Consider the following 14,720-nt stretch of genomic DNA (forward strand, 5'->3'; position numbering starts at 1 on the left):
AACACAAAGCTAAATAGAGAAATAAAGTAAACAGATTGCAGGTCAGAAGCTCGGATAAAGGTTAAGGGCTTGTGAGCTGCATCACTGTAACCACCTAATAGGGAACTCCAATAAGGGGGTAACCCTCCAAAATATGCAGGAAATAGGAGAAAGTGATGTATAGAATCCCACAAGAGGAAACTAACATCAGGAGTGCTCCACTGGTATAAGAAATAAGGAAGGGGGGCCCTACCTTTAATCAATCTAAGGATAAAAAGGGATATGCAAACAAAAAGTATAACTTGAAAAAAAGAAGATCTACTAAACGGTGCCCAGGGGATCCATTAACTGGAGTAGTAAATTGCATCTAAGTTCCAATTCCCTTAGTGTCCGACTGACGGGAAGGTAGTGTAAACGAGGTTAATGAGAGAGAAAAGGCACAGGTTCCACAGAGAACAAGGGACTAGATAATCTGATCTAAAGCAGATAAAAAGCCTCAAAGAAAATAAAAATCTATCAATTCACCGGTGGACACGATGTTGAGGTAACTCTTAGGGTGAATTGAGACAGGGTCTGTAGACCATGTGCCTTTTCTCTCTCCCTAACCACCGTTTACACTACCTTCCTGTCAGTCGGGCACTAGGGGAACTGGAACTTAGATGCAATTTACTACTCCAGTTAATGGATCCCTTGGGCACCATTTAGTAGATCTCTCTTTTTTCAAGTTATACTTTTGGTTTGCATATCCTTTTTATCCTTAGATTGATTAAAGCTAGGGCACTCTTCCTCATTTCTTATACCAGTGGAACTCTCCTGATGTTAGTTTCCCCTTGTGGGAACACAAAACTAATATTTAGCATACATTATAGAAATCAGCAGACACCTCAGGATGTACATCTATAGTATATTAATATAAGAGAAATAATTAATGTAAAGTATGACCTATATCTTTAGCATTTTTCTTGAAAATTATGCTGCATCCTGCTGTTTTTGTTTATGTCCATCATGTGCCCATGTATATATATACACACATATACAAAAATAATGAAATTCCTTGCACTCAAGCTGAATATTCATAATAGAAGGTAACTTTTACTTGCAGGGTGCCAGTCCTATGGGAATGTTAATATTCACATAACAAAAGCATGGGCTGCACTCAAAAACTGCAAAAAATTATTTATTTCATCTAATAAACAAATCAACGGTTCGGTCCGCATAGGGACCTTCCTCAGGACAAAGTCACTTTGTCCTGAGGAAGGTCACTGTGCGGACCGAAACGCTGACTTGTTTTTATTAGATGAAATAAATAATTTTTTGCATCGGAAGACCGTGAGTGCAGTTCGGTGCTATTCTTGTAACGTAAACGTATGTATAGCAAGGTGTACATTATAGATATGAACAAGTTGGTTGAAGTGTGCCGAAACCGACATATGCGGTAGGCCTGTAATAAAGAGGGCCCACCCTAGCTATAAAATAGTACATTCAATTGAGTTGAGGGAGTGGTGGGTGGGGCCTGCCAAATGTCAGAATACATGGTGATGCAGGTAAAGGGCTTAAATAGATCAACACGCCCCGCCCACAACTCCAGGCAAGCCTTTATATTTGTGTCCGGTGCTATTCTTGTAACGTATGTATAGCAAGGTGTACATTATAGATATGAACAAGTCGGTTGAAGTATGCCGAAACCGACATATGCGGTAGGCCTGTAATAAAGAGGGCAAAAATTAGCAGAAAATATTTATTACATAGATGAAGCATAGTGCAAAGAAAATACCTCAAGATGACAGTCGGACAAAGGCAGACCTCATTTCTAAGACAGGTTGAGGTATATACAAAGCAAACGCTGAGGACTTCCAGTGACCTAAGGACTTAATTACATGCACTGGAATATTTTGACTAGAGGCTGTGGAGGCTGCCCCTATCCAAAAGGAATGGCCAAAAAAATGACTGGCGTTCAGACTTAGTCTGGTCAGTAACATGCGGACGTATTGCATAAATTTACAGCTATGTGTATGACAAGCAGCGGGATGTCAGCCTGATGCGGTAATGATTGAAGATATGTATCTAGTACTTTAACCGGCACCATTTGTTTGCAGTAGGATAATATGTAATGGGTACTACTTTGCCCAGCTGACTTGTTTTTGTAATGGGTAGTGACAAGATATAGTGAACATGTCTTTATAGTGATCGTTTGTGTATTTGTTGCCATGTATGGTAAACTCGCCAGGTCTAAGAAAACCGTAATACGCCAAATAGATTGCTGTTTTGATTACCAGGTTTGTATTGTGTTCAAATGGGTCAGTATCCAACAAGTCAGACATGTCCTTAAATAGCTGTTTAGGCTTTCTGCATTCCTTTGAGAATGTTTGTTTTTCATGGGGTAAGATGATTAAAAAAAAAAAAATAGAGTTATCTGGGTATAAGGTATACGTGTGGTGTTGGATGCCGGTTAAATATAATTTGATGGTGTTGTGTGCCCGTTTGAGTTTTAGATGACAAAATGAAGCAAAAGCTACCAGTGTGGAAATGGCAAAAACTGATTCAAGTTATGTTCTGACATAAATCTCTTATATATTTTGAAAGCTCTATTGTAAGACCGTTTGGTATTGTCGGACAGGGCTAAACTAGCCAAGGCGCGACTATGCCTTGCCAATTCTTTCAGTCCATTACCAGATCCTGAAAACGTGGTGCTGCAGTGGCTGTTGGGGAGGCAGTGGTTAACGTGTCTCTGAAAGCCTGGAATTCAAAGCGAGACAATTTGTCAGCTGCAGTATTAAAGATCCCTGGTACATGAGAACACACCAAATGAAAGTGATTGCAGGCAGCCAGCCAGGTCAGTCTTCTCATGAATCTCATTATTGTCAGAGACTCGAAACGACCTTTGTTTATGATGTGGCAGGTAGCTTCATTGTCGGAAAAACAGTGTACAAGCTACCTGCCCAAGACTGACCCCACACCACGGCTGCTGCAACTATAGGGTATATCTCAAATAAGGCTGAGGTGCGTGAGAACCCTTCGATGTGCTGGACCCCCTCTGGCCAACCATCCCAAAGCGACTAATTTCCAAATATGGCAGCAAAACCTGTTGATGCTGCCGTATCTGTCCAAATGATCGGAGAATGGACAGACAATGGAGGCAAGAACATGCTTCTGCCATTCCACTGCAACAAAAATTTGCACCACATCAACAAATCAGTCGCAGCTTGTACATCCAAGCAGATACGGGTAACGTAATTTGGTACGAGAGGGAGGAGACAAAGGAGTCTAGAAATAAAGGCTCTACCTTGTGGAATGATGCATATTGCAAAATTTAACGATCCCAACAAAGATTGCAATTCCTTCCGATTGCATGTCCTACTGACCGAAAAGTTGTTGATATTTCGTAGTATACTGTAATTTTTGCCTGAGGGGAGGCTCACTTCCATGCTTACTGAATCAAGCAGGATACCCAAGAAATTAACTACCTTGTCAGGGCCTTCTGTTTTCTTGGGAGAAACTGGCACCCCCTACGTGTGAAAAAACAAGATGGCCTTGGTCAGATCACTAGGGGAAGAGGACTTATTCTCCACGAACAGAAAGTCGTCCAGATAATGTATAACGACCAGACATCTGCAATTGTTTATTAGTAGCCAACATAAGGTTTCAGCAAAGGTATCAAAAAATTTTGGGCTGCTTTTTGACACGAACATGAGCCTTGTGAAAAAATAATAGATTCCATTAATAGAATCCATAATAGACCTTTCCATTTCAAACCATGCAGATGCCATAGTGACGGGCGTATGGGTTGTAATTTGAAAGCATTAATTATGTCAGTTTTACTGAGCCAAGCCCCTATGCCAGCTGTGATGATGGTGTGTATGGCATTGTCTAAAGTGGTGTACTGGAGTGAAAATTCCTTGGGTGGAATTAAAGAATTAAGGCTCGGTATAGCCAAGGTGTGAGGTGCGAATAGGTCTAAAATAAGTGTGTGTTTACCTGAGGATTTCCCAGTGACTAATCCTATAGGGTTGGTTCTCCAAATGGAAAATGGGGGCTCCCGAAAATGACCCAACAAGAACCCATCCTCCAATTATTTTTGTAAAAGAGCATCAACCATTTCCATGTCAGAAAATGCTGATTGTAAATTGTTGCATTCGTAAATGCCAGAGGGGATATATACCAAACCTGTATGAAATCCCTCCGTGAAACCATCTATCAAGAATTCCACTAGGTGTTTGGATGGGTAAGAGGCTAATGCGTGAGCCAAAGAACCAATCTTTATGGATGTCAAGTATGGTTTAGCATGACTTTTATTAGAACACATGGCGTGGTCCCTAAAACAATGTGGACACACATGTAACAATCTGCAGGCACTATAACCACAGGTTAATAATAAAGAAAAAAAAAGAGGGATGGAACAGCGCTATCCAAACTGATCACAACGGGGAGGGGGAGGCTGAACATCTGAAAGGAAGGGTAACCCTCAAAACCCTTCAAAGGACTGGAAAAACAGGAAACAACAATTACAGGGTGCGCCAAGTAAATAAATAAAATGTATAATAGGGAAAAAAAATACCAGGGAAACAGGCAAATTAAAGTCTCTAATTCACAGGTATATTCTTCAGAAATTCTCAGGATGTCTTGGGTCATGTTCTCATCAGCATATATGAAAGAAAAAAAAAAACCCACAGCGGGGACCAATGGTGCAGTAACTTAAAGGAGTATGGCTACAGACAACACTGAGATTAAGAAATGCCAACTCACATTTATGGGAGCTATAACCAGCTCGAGTTAAAACAGCATACAGTGGTATTTAAACTCCCCACACGTAGGATATTACTCTCACAAGATTTTCAGTGCAGGTTATATAAAATAAAAACACAAGAGAAGGCCCATAGTGCTCTCTATATTAAAAAAGAATCCCAAATTAATTTTATTATAGAGGGTATTATGATTATTTTAACTAATAATTTCTTCTGGTTTTTAGTTTTTTTTTTACTTTTTTTATGGCTGACTGGGAGGCAGACGCTGTATCATAGCTGGCGGGCAAACCTGGTCTGCTATTTTCGCTATATTGATGATTTATTCTTTATCTGGAATGGGCCAGAAAGTTCTCTCATCTTGTTTTTAGAACGTTTAAATAATAACGATAGAGGCATTATTCTAACGACTGAATTTAAAAGAGAGGAAATAATTTTTTTAGATCTTAATATTTTTATCAAAGAAGGCAAGATAAACACCAAAGCCTTTTTTAAGAAGATGTGATTGACCAAAAGTGCTCCAAAAAGCCATTTTTTAAGACTGAAAAGAAATTGCTCTATACCAGAAGATTTTAATACACAAACCACAATTTTTAAAAAATATGTTTTTAGAAAAAAATTACTCGGAAAATAAATTAAACTCTATAATTACGAAGGTAGAGTGTAACGAGTATATACCCCTACACGCAGGATCCAGCCAAACAGAAGACAGCACAGAGGAGAGATACGTCTACCGGACCTTAGAGTGGCCGGACTCGACGTAATAGGAGAAGTACAGAGTCAGGAACGATCCGAGGTCAAGGGCACAAAGAGACAGCGTAAACGAGAACTAGCCGGGGTCTGGTACACAGGAATCAGCAAGCCAGCAAACAGTACAGACAAGGATAAAGCGAAAACGAAGTCAGAATACAAAGCCAAGGTCAAATACGGAGAAACACAACTGAACACAACAAGCACTAAAGGGAACTGTAGCAGAAACCACGATAGGGCAAGGAACTAAGGGAAAAGGGTAAGTATAAATAGGTTCAAAACTAATGTGATTGGCTCCTGTCACTTCCACACCCCCAAAAGGTAAGTGTATGGGGTGTGTGGGATGACAGGGGCCAATGGGAGCCTTTTGGCAATTTAGGCTCCCACTGTCTCTTTAAGAGCGCGCCCGAGACTCGCGGCGCGCTCTTAGATTCAGGCGGGACATGTGACCGCATCTCGCGGTCACTGCCCGCCTTCCTGCCTGAAGCGTCGGATGAGCCGCGTGCGGCTCGTGCAGCCGCAGGACCGCGCGCGGCTTGAAGAGAGGACCGCGGCCGGCCCCTATGAAAGGTGAGTAACGCTACATAGAGCTCAAGGATAGAAATAGTCTCCTTAAATATAAAGAAAAAAGTAAAAATAAGAACGTTCCATCAATCCCAATTATATTTGACTATAATAATAAAAATAGAGACATCAAAAAAAATATTCAAAAACATTGGCACATTCTACTTCAAGATAACGTCTTGAAGGATATCATCCCCACAAAACCAAATATTATCTTTAGAGGTGCCCCTAATTTTTAAAGCCTTCTCACTAAAAACTATACAAAAAATAAGACAATTAAATCCTCTACTTTATCCAATGCTAAAGGTTTTTTTTTTTTTTTTAATGTAGAAAATGTATCATATGTAGAACTACAAAAGATTTGGTTCCAAATAAAATCACTAATTTTAAATCCAATATGACCAATAAAACATACAATAAAAAGCACTTTATCACGTGCAACACAAAAAATGTAGTCTACCTATTGGAGTGCCCTTGTGGCCTCCAATACATAGGCATGACATCCAGATGTTTAAAAATTAGGATATCCAAACACTGCAGAAATATCAAGAATGGTTATGAAAATCATACGGTTTCCAAACATTTTCTGACACACCACCAAAAAAATCCTTGCGATCTAAAATTTACAGCCATTCAAACATGCACAACCTCATGGAGAGGAGGAGAAATAAAAAAGATATTGGGAAAAACCGAAATGGAATGGGTTTTTAACTTGAAAACATTAACACCAGATGGCCTAAATGCGGATTTTGACCTTTTTAACTTTTTATAATTATCCCCTATAACACTGTTGTATAATTATAAAGGTCATTTATTAAATAAACACATTTTATATATGTATTTTATAAGAAATATAATGTTAATGTTTACTCTCCACAAAATGATATATTTTTACTCCAATATTTATCCTGTTTATAATCTTATTTATCTTACTGTTAATTATGTCTTTTATAAGAAAAAGGGTATAAATGATATTTTTTTGCCCCTATATTTAACCTTATTGTCCTTTTATTTCTATTTTTACTTTGTCTCTATTCTATTTTTTATAATATTTATAAACCCCCCTCTTCCCTTGACATAACCAGTATATACCACTTGTTTTTGCCTTGGAGGGATGGGGGGATTTGAACTTGTGGCCCTCAGGGGTTGGGTATATTCTGCTGGTGGTGCACAAGCCCACTGACCTGTTTTTCCAGCTCAAATGTAAATTTGCCCAGTCAAATATGTAATATTGTTTTTAGTTTTTCTACTTCCTGTTTATATGTCCTTTGACCTTTGAAACATGCCATGTGACCTCATTTAGGGTCAAAGGTCAAATAAGACACCATTTTCAATTTGATGATTGTTTGGACCTTATATAAACCCACATGCGCCAGGCTAACATTATGTACACTTGAAGAAGCATTTTGTGGCGAAACGTGTTGTGTTTTAATCTATATACAAGTATTTTTTCAGACTATTTTAAATACTTTTATATTTATCCTTATTTTTGTACCTGGCATATCCTAAACATCTGAAGCTTTTATACCATCCAAAGAATTCATGGTGGGGATCGTACCACCCAGGCGCTTTACACAGAGCGGTTTGTCTGCTCTGTAAATTGTAAGTACATATTTTATTTTATCCAGCACTTTTTTAATATAGAGAGCACTATGGGCCTTCTCTTGTGGTTTTTATTTCATATAACCTGCACTGAAAATCTTGTGAGAGGAATATTCTACATGTGGGGAGTTTAAATACCACTGTATGATGTTTTAACTCGAGCTGGTTATAGCTCCTATAAATGTGTGTTGGCATTTCTTAATCTCAGTGTTGTCTGTAGCCATACTCCTAGCCATTGTTTTTTTTTTCTTTCATATATGCTGATGAGAACTTGACCCAATACATCCTGAGAATTTCTGAAGAATATACCTGTGAATTATAGACTTTATTTACCTGTTTCCCTGGTATTTTTTTCCTATAAATTTTATTTATTTAATGTGTTCTTGGCGCACCCTGTAATTGTTGTTTCCTGTTTTTCCACTATAACCACAGGTACCTATGTTAAAGTTGTTACACACATGTGACTTTCCTAGGTAAACAATAGGGCAACTGAGTTTGTCTTTGCCAGATCTGTCCAACCTAGCATGTGGTTCATGGAAAGCCCCAGGTGTGGACAGTTTTGACGTTATACTGAGCCAAAATTGCAGACGCTCTTGACGAAAAGGACTGGTGGTAGCAGGGCCGGACTGGGAAGAAAATTCGGCCCGGGCATTTTTTTATTACAGCGGCCCACTAAAAAGGGTGCGGGTCCAGATAGGGTGTGTTTTGTCATCACCAATGACAAGCACGCCCCATCACAAAGTGAGCATGTTGGTTCAATGCTCTTCCAGGCTAGACCATGTGCAGAGCTCTGCTGAAGAGCTCTGGCATGAGAAAAATACGCTGTATTTGTTCAGCACAGCGCAAGCAAATTTAATAACATGATTGCACTGTGTTTGCTTGAAATTTGTCCCTGGTGTCTCCATAGTTGGGATACCAGGAGACAAAAATGCTAGGAAAGCATATTGTGCAGTGTGTGTGAGGGTGTGTGTAAGGGGTGTAGTGTGTGTGCGAGAGGAGTGCAGTGTGTGTGTGTGTGTGTGTGTGTGTGTGTGTGTGAGGGGTGTAGTGTGTGTGTGAGTGATGGGTGCTGTGTTTGCGTGAGGGTGCTATGTGGGTAAGGGTGCTGTGTGTATGTGATGGGTGCAGTGTGTGAGTGATGGGTGCTGTGTTTGCATCAGGGTGCTATGTGCGTGTGAGGAAGCTGTGTGTGAGGGTGCAGTGTGTGCATGTGAGGAAGCTGTGAGTGTCAGGGGTGCAGTGTGAGTGAGGGTGCTGTGAGTGTCAGGGGTGCAGTGTGTGTGTGTGTGTGTGTGTGTGTGTGCTAGTGAGGGTGCTGTGAGTGTTAGGGGTGCATTGTGTGTGTGCTGTGAGTGTCAGGGGTGCAGTGTGTGTGAGTGAGGGTGCTGTGAGTGTTAGGGGTGCAGTGTGTTTGGGAGGGTGCTGTGAGTGTCAGGAGTGCATTGTGTGTGTGCTGTGAGTGTCAGGGGTGCAGTGTGTGTGAGTGAGGGTGCTGTGAGTGTTAGGGGTGCAGTGTGTGTGAGGGTGCTGTGAGTGTCAGGAGTGCAATGTGTGTGTGTGTGCTGTGAGTGTCAGGGGTGCAGTGTGTGTGTTTGTGTGTGTGCTGTGAGTGTTAGGGGTGCAGTGTGTGTGTGTGTGCTGTGAGTGTCAGGGGTGCAGTGTGTGTGTGTGTGTGCTGTGAGTGTTAGGGGTGCAGTGTGTGTGTGCTGTGAGTGTTAGGGGTGCAGTGTGTGTGAGCTGTGAGTGTTAGGTGTGTGTGTGTGCTGTGAGTGTCAGGTGCGCAGTGTGTGTGTGTGTGTGCTGTGAGTGTTAGGGGTGTAGTGCAGTGTGTGCTATAAGTGTTAGGGGTGCAGTGTGTGTGCTGTGAGTGTTAGGGGTGCAGTGTGTGTGCTGTGAGTGTTAGGGGTGCAGTGTGTGTGTGTGTGCTGTGAGTGTTAGGGGTGCAGTGTGTGTGCTGTGAGTGTTAGGGGTGCAGTGTGTGTGCTGTGAGTGTTAGGGGTGCAGTGTGTGTGTGTGCTGTGAGTGTTAGGGGTGCAGTGTGTGTGTGTGCTGTGAGTGTTAGGGGTGCAGTGTGTGTGTGTGTGTGCTGTGAGTGTTAGGGGTGCAGTGTGTGTGCTGTGAGTGTTAGGGGTGCAGTGTGTGTGCTGTGAGTGCTAGGGTTGCAGTGTGAGTGTCAGGGGTGCAGTGTGTGTGTGTGTGTGTGTGTGTGCTGTAAGTGTTAGGGGTGCAGTGTGTGTGAGCTGTGAGTGTTAGGGGTGCAGTGTGTGTGAGCTGTGAGTGTTACGGGTGCAGTGTGTGTGAGCTGTGAGTGTTAGGTGTGCAGTGTGTGTGTGTGTGTGTTGTGAGTGTCAGGTGTGCAGTGTGTGTGTGTGTGCTGTGAGTGTCAGGGTGCAGTGTGTGTGTGTGTGTGTGTGTGCGGTGAGTGTTAGGGGTGTAGTGCAGTGTGTGCTGTAAGTGTTAGGGGTGCAGTGTGTGTGTGTGTGCTGTGAGTGTTAGGGGTGCAGTGTGTGTGAGCTGTGAGTGTTAGGTGTGCAGTGTGTGTGTGTGTGTGTGCTGTGAGTGTCAGGTGTGCAGTGTGTGTGTGTGTGCTGTGAGTGTTAGGGGTGTAGTGCAGTGTGTGCTGTAAGTGTTAGGGGTGCAGTGTGTGTGTGCTGTGAGTGTTAGGGGTGCAGTGTGTGTGTGCTGTGAGTGTTAGGGGTGCAGTGCAGTGTGTGCTGTGAGTGTTAGGGGTGCAGTGCAGTGTGTGCTGTAAGTGTTAGGGGTGCAGTGTGTGTGCTGTGAGTGTTAGGGGTGCAGTGTGTGTGCTGTGAGTGCTAGGGTTGCAGTGTGAGTGTCAGGGGTGCAGTGTGTGTGTGTGTGTGTGCTGTAAGTGTCAGGGGTGCAGTGTGTGTGTGTGCTGTGAGTGTTAGGGGTGCAGTGTGTGTGTGCTGTGAGTGTTAGGGGTGCAGTGTGTGTGAGCTGTGAGTGTAAGGTGTGTGTGTGTGTGCGCTGTGAGTGTCAGGTGTGCAGTGTGTGTGTGTGTGCTGTGAGTGTTACGGGTGTAGTGCAGTGTGTGCTGTAAGTGTTAGGGGTGCAGTGTGTGTGTGTGTGTGTGTGCTGTGAGTGTTAGGGGTGCAGTGTGTGTGTGCTGTGAGTGTTAGGGGTGCAGTGCAGTGTGTGCTGTGAGTGTTAGGGGTGCAGTGTGTGCTGTAAGTGTTAGGGGTGCAGTGTGTGTGCTGTGAGTGTTAGGGGTGCAGTGTGTGTGCTGTGAGTGCTAGGGTTGCAGTGTGAGTGTCAGGGGTGCAGTGTGTGTGTGTGTGTGTGTGTGTGTGTGTGTGCTAGTGAGGGTGCTGTGAGTGTTAAAGGTGCATTGTGTGTGTGCTGTGAGTGTCAGGGGTGCAGTGTGTGTGAGTGAGGGTGCTGTGAGTGTTAGGGGTGCAGTGTGTTTGGGAGGGTGCTGTGAGTGTCAGGAGTGCATTGTGTGTGTGCTGTGAGTGTCAGGGGTGCAGTGTGTGTGAGTGAGGGTGCTGTGAGTGTTAGGGGTGCAGTGTGTGTGAGGGTGCTGTGAGTGTCAGGAGTGCAATGTGTGTGTGTGCTGTGAGTGTCAGGGGTGCAATGTGTGTGTTTGTGTGTGTGCTGTGAGTGTTAGGGGTGCAGTGTGTGTGTGTGTGCTGTGAGTGTCAGGGGTGCAGTGTGTGTGTGTGTGCTGTGAGTGTTAGGGGTGCAGTGTGTGTGTGCTGTTAGTGTTAGGGGTGCAGTGTGTGTGAGCTGTGAGTGTTAGGTGTGTGTGTGCTGTGAGTGTCAGGTGTGCAGTGTGTGTGTGTGTGTGTGTGCTGTGAGTGTTAGGGGTGTAGTGCAGTGTGTGCTATAAGTGTTAGGGGTGCAGTGTGTGTGCTGTGAGTGTTAGGGGTGCAGTGTGTGTGTGTGCTGTGAGTGTTAGGGGTGCAGTGCAGTGTGTGCTGTGAGTGTTAGGGGTGCAGTGTGTGTGCTGTGAGTGTTAGGGGTGCAGTGTGTGTGCTGTGAGTGCTAGGGTTGCAGTGTGAGTGTCAGGGGTGCAGTGTGTGTGTGTGTGTGCTGTAAGTGTCAGGGGTGCAGTGTGTGTGTGTGCTGTGAGTGTTAGGGGTGCAGTGTGTGTGTGCTGTGAGTGTTAGGGGTGCAGTGTGTGTGAGCTGTGAGTGTAAGGTGTGTGTGTGTGTGCGCTGTGAGTGTCAGGTGTGCAGTGTGTGTGTGTGTGCTGTGAGTGTTAGGGGTGTAGTGCAGTGTGTGCTGTAAGTGTTAGGGGTGCAGTGTGTGTGTGTGCTGTGAGTGTTAGGGGTGCAGTGTGTGTGTGCTGTGAGTGTTAGGGGTGCAGTGCAGTGTGTGCTGTGAGTGTTAGGGGTGCAGTGTGTGTGCTGTAAGTGTTAGGGGTGCAGTGTGTGTGCTGTGAGTGTTAGGGGTGCAGTGTGTGTGCTGTGAGTGCTAGGGTTGCAGTGTGTGTGCTGTGAGTGTCAGGGGTGCAGTGTGTGTGTGTGTGTGTGTGTGTGTGCTAGTGAGGGTGCTGTGAGTGTTAGGGGTGCATTGTGTGTGTGCTGTGAGTGTCAGGGGTGCAGTGTGTGTGAGTGAGGGTGCTGTGAGTGTTAGGGGTGCAGTGTGTTTGGGAGGGTGCTGTGAGTGTCAGGAGTGCATTGTGTGTGTGCTGTGAGTGTCAGGGGTGCAGTGTGTGTGAGTGAGGGTGCTGTGAGTGTTAGGGGTGCAGTGTGTGTGAGGGTGCTGTGAGTGTCAGGAGTGCAATGTGTGTGTGTGCTGTGAGTGTCAGGGGTGCAGTGTGTGTGTTTGTGTGTGTGCTGTGAGTGTTAGGGGTGCAGTGTGTGTGTGTGTGTGCTGTGAGTGTCAGGGGTGCAGTGTGTGTGTGTGTGCTGTGAGTGTTAGGGGTGCAGTGTGTGTGAGCTGTGAGTGTTAGGTGTGTGTGTGCTGTGAGTGTCAGGTGTGCAGTGTGTGTGTGTGTGCTGTGAGTGTTAGGGGTGTAGTGCAGTGTGTGCTATAAGTGTTAGGGGTGCAGTGTGTGTGCTGTGAGTGTTAGGGGTGCAGTGTGTGTGTGTGCTGTGAGTGTTAGGGGTGCAGTGCAGTGTGTGCTGTGAGTGTTAGGGGTGCAGTGTGTGTGCTGTGAGTGTTAGGGGTGCAGTGTGTGTGCTGTGAGTGTTAGGGGTGCAGTGTGTGTGCTGTGAGTGTTAGGGGTGCAGTGTGTGTGTGCTGTGAGTGCTAGGGTTGCAGTGTGAGTGGCAGGGGTGCAGTGTGTGTGTGTGTGTGCTGTAAGTGTTAGGGGTGCAGTGTGTGTGAGCTGTGAGTGTTAGGGGTGCAGTGTGTGTGAGCTGTGAGTGTTTGGTGTGCAGTGTGTGTGTGTGTGTTGTGAGTGTCAGGTGTGCAGTGTGTGTGTGTGTGTGTGTGCGGTGAGTGTTAGGCGTGTAGTGCAGTGTGTGCTGTAAGTGTTAGGGGTGCAGTGTGGGTGTGTGCTGTGAGTGTTAGGGGTGCAGTGTGTGTGAGCTGTGAGTGTTAGGTGTGCAGTGTGTGTGTGTGTGTGTGCTGTGAGTGTCAGGTGTGCAGTGTGTGTGTGTGCTGTGAGTGTTAGGGGTGTAGTGCAGTGTGTGCTGTAAGTGTTAGGGGTGCAGTGTGTGTGTGTGCTGTGAGTGTTAGGGGTGCAGTGTGTGTGTGCTGTGAGTGTTAGGGGTGCAGTGCAGTGTGTGCTGTGAGTGTTAGGGGTGCAGTGCAGTGTGTGCTGTAAGTGTTAGGGGTGCAGTGTGTGTGTTGTGAGTGTTAGGGGTGCAGTGTGTGTGCTGTGAGTGTTAGGGGTGCAGTGTGTGTGCTGTGAGTGTTAGGGGTGCAGTGTGTGTGCTGTGAGTGCTAGGGTTGCAGTGTGAGTGTCAGGGGTGCAGTGTGTGTGTGTGTGCTGTGAGTGTTAGGGGTGCAGTGTGTGTGAGCTGTGAGTGTTAGGTGTGCAGTGTGTGTGTGTGTGTGCTGTGAGTGTCAGGTGTGCAGTGTGTGTGTGTGTGCTGTGAGTGTTAGGGGTGTAGTGCAGTGTGTGCTGTAAGTGTTAGGGGTGCAGTGTGTGTGCTGTGAGTGTTAGGGGTGCAGTGTGTGTGTGCTGTGAGTGTTAGGGGTGCAGTGCAGTGTGTGCTGTGAGTGTTAGGGGTGCAGTGCAGTGTGTGCTGTAAGTGTTAGGGGTGCAGTGTGTGTGCTGTGAGTGTTAGGTGTGCAGTGTGTGTGTGCTGTGAGTGTTAGGGGTGCAGTGCAGTGTATGCTGTGAGTGTTAGGGGTGCAGTGTGTGCTGTAAGTGTTAGGGGTGCAGTGTGTGTGTGTGCTGTGAGTGTTAGGGGTGCAGTGTGTGTGTGTGCTGTGAGTGTTAGGGGTGCAGTGTGTGTGTGCTGTGAGTGTTAGGGGTGCAGTGTGTGTGAGCTGTGAGTGTTAGGTGTGTGTGCTGTGAGTGTCAGGTGTGCAGTGTGTGTGTGTGTGCTGTGAGTGTTAGGGGTGTAGTGCAGTGTGTGCTATAAGTGTTAGGGGTGCAGTGTGTGTGCTGTGAGTGTTAGGGGTGCAGTGTGTGTGTGTGCTGTGAGTGTTAGGGGTGCAGTGCAGTGTGTGCTGTGAGTGTTAGGGGTGCAGTGTGTGTGCTGTGTTAGGGGTGCAGTGTGTGTGTGCTGTAAGTGTTAGGGGTGCAGTGTGTGTGAGCTGTGAGTGTTAGGGGTGCAGTGTGTGTGAGCTGTGAGTGTTAGGTGTGCAGTGTGTGTGTGTGTGTGTTGTGAGTGTCAGGTGTGCAGTGTGTGTGTGTGCTGTGAGTGTCAGGGGTGCAGTGTGTGTGTGTGTGTGTGCGGTGAGTGTTAGGCGTGTAGTGCAGTGTGTGCTGTAAGTGTTAGGGGTGCAGTGTGTGTGTGCTGTGAGTGTTAGGGGTGCAGTGTGTGTGAGCTGTGAGTGTTAGGTGTGCAGTGTGTGTGTGTGTGCTGTGAGTGTCAGGTGTGCAGTATGTGTGTGTGCTGTGAGTGTTAGGGGTGTAGTGCAGTGTGTGCTGTAAGTGTTAGGGGTGCAGTGTGTGTGTGTGTGCTGTGAGTGTTAGGGGTGCAGTGTGTGTGTGCTGTGAGT

The 14,720-nt window shown here is 45.4% G+C and overlaps 1 protein-coding gene across 3 annotated transcripts in view; it reads left to right on the forward strand.

Annotated features, from left to right (window-relative positions):
- RASIP1 (Ras interacting protein 1) overlaps positions 1–14,720 on the forward strand; it is a 1,304,986-nt gene that overhangs the window by 397,129 nt on the left and 893,137 nt on the right. The window lies entirely within an intron of this gene.

Source organism: Pelobates fuscus, chromosome 11, assembly GCF_036172605.1.
Source record: "Pelobates fuscus isolate aPelFus1 chromosome 11, aPelFus1.pri, whole genome shotgun sequence".
Taxonomy (NCBI): Eukaryota; Metazoa; Chordata; class Amphibia; order Anura; family Pelobatidae; genus Pelobates; species Pelobates fuscus.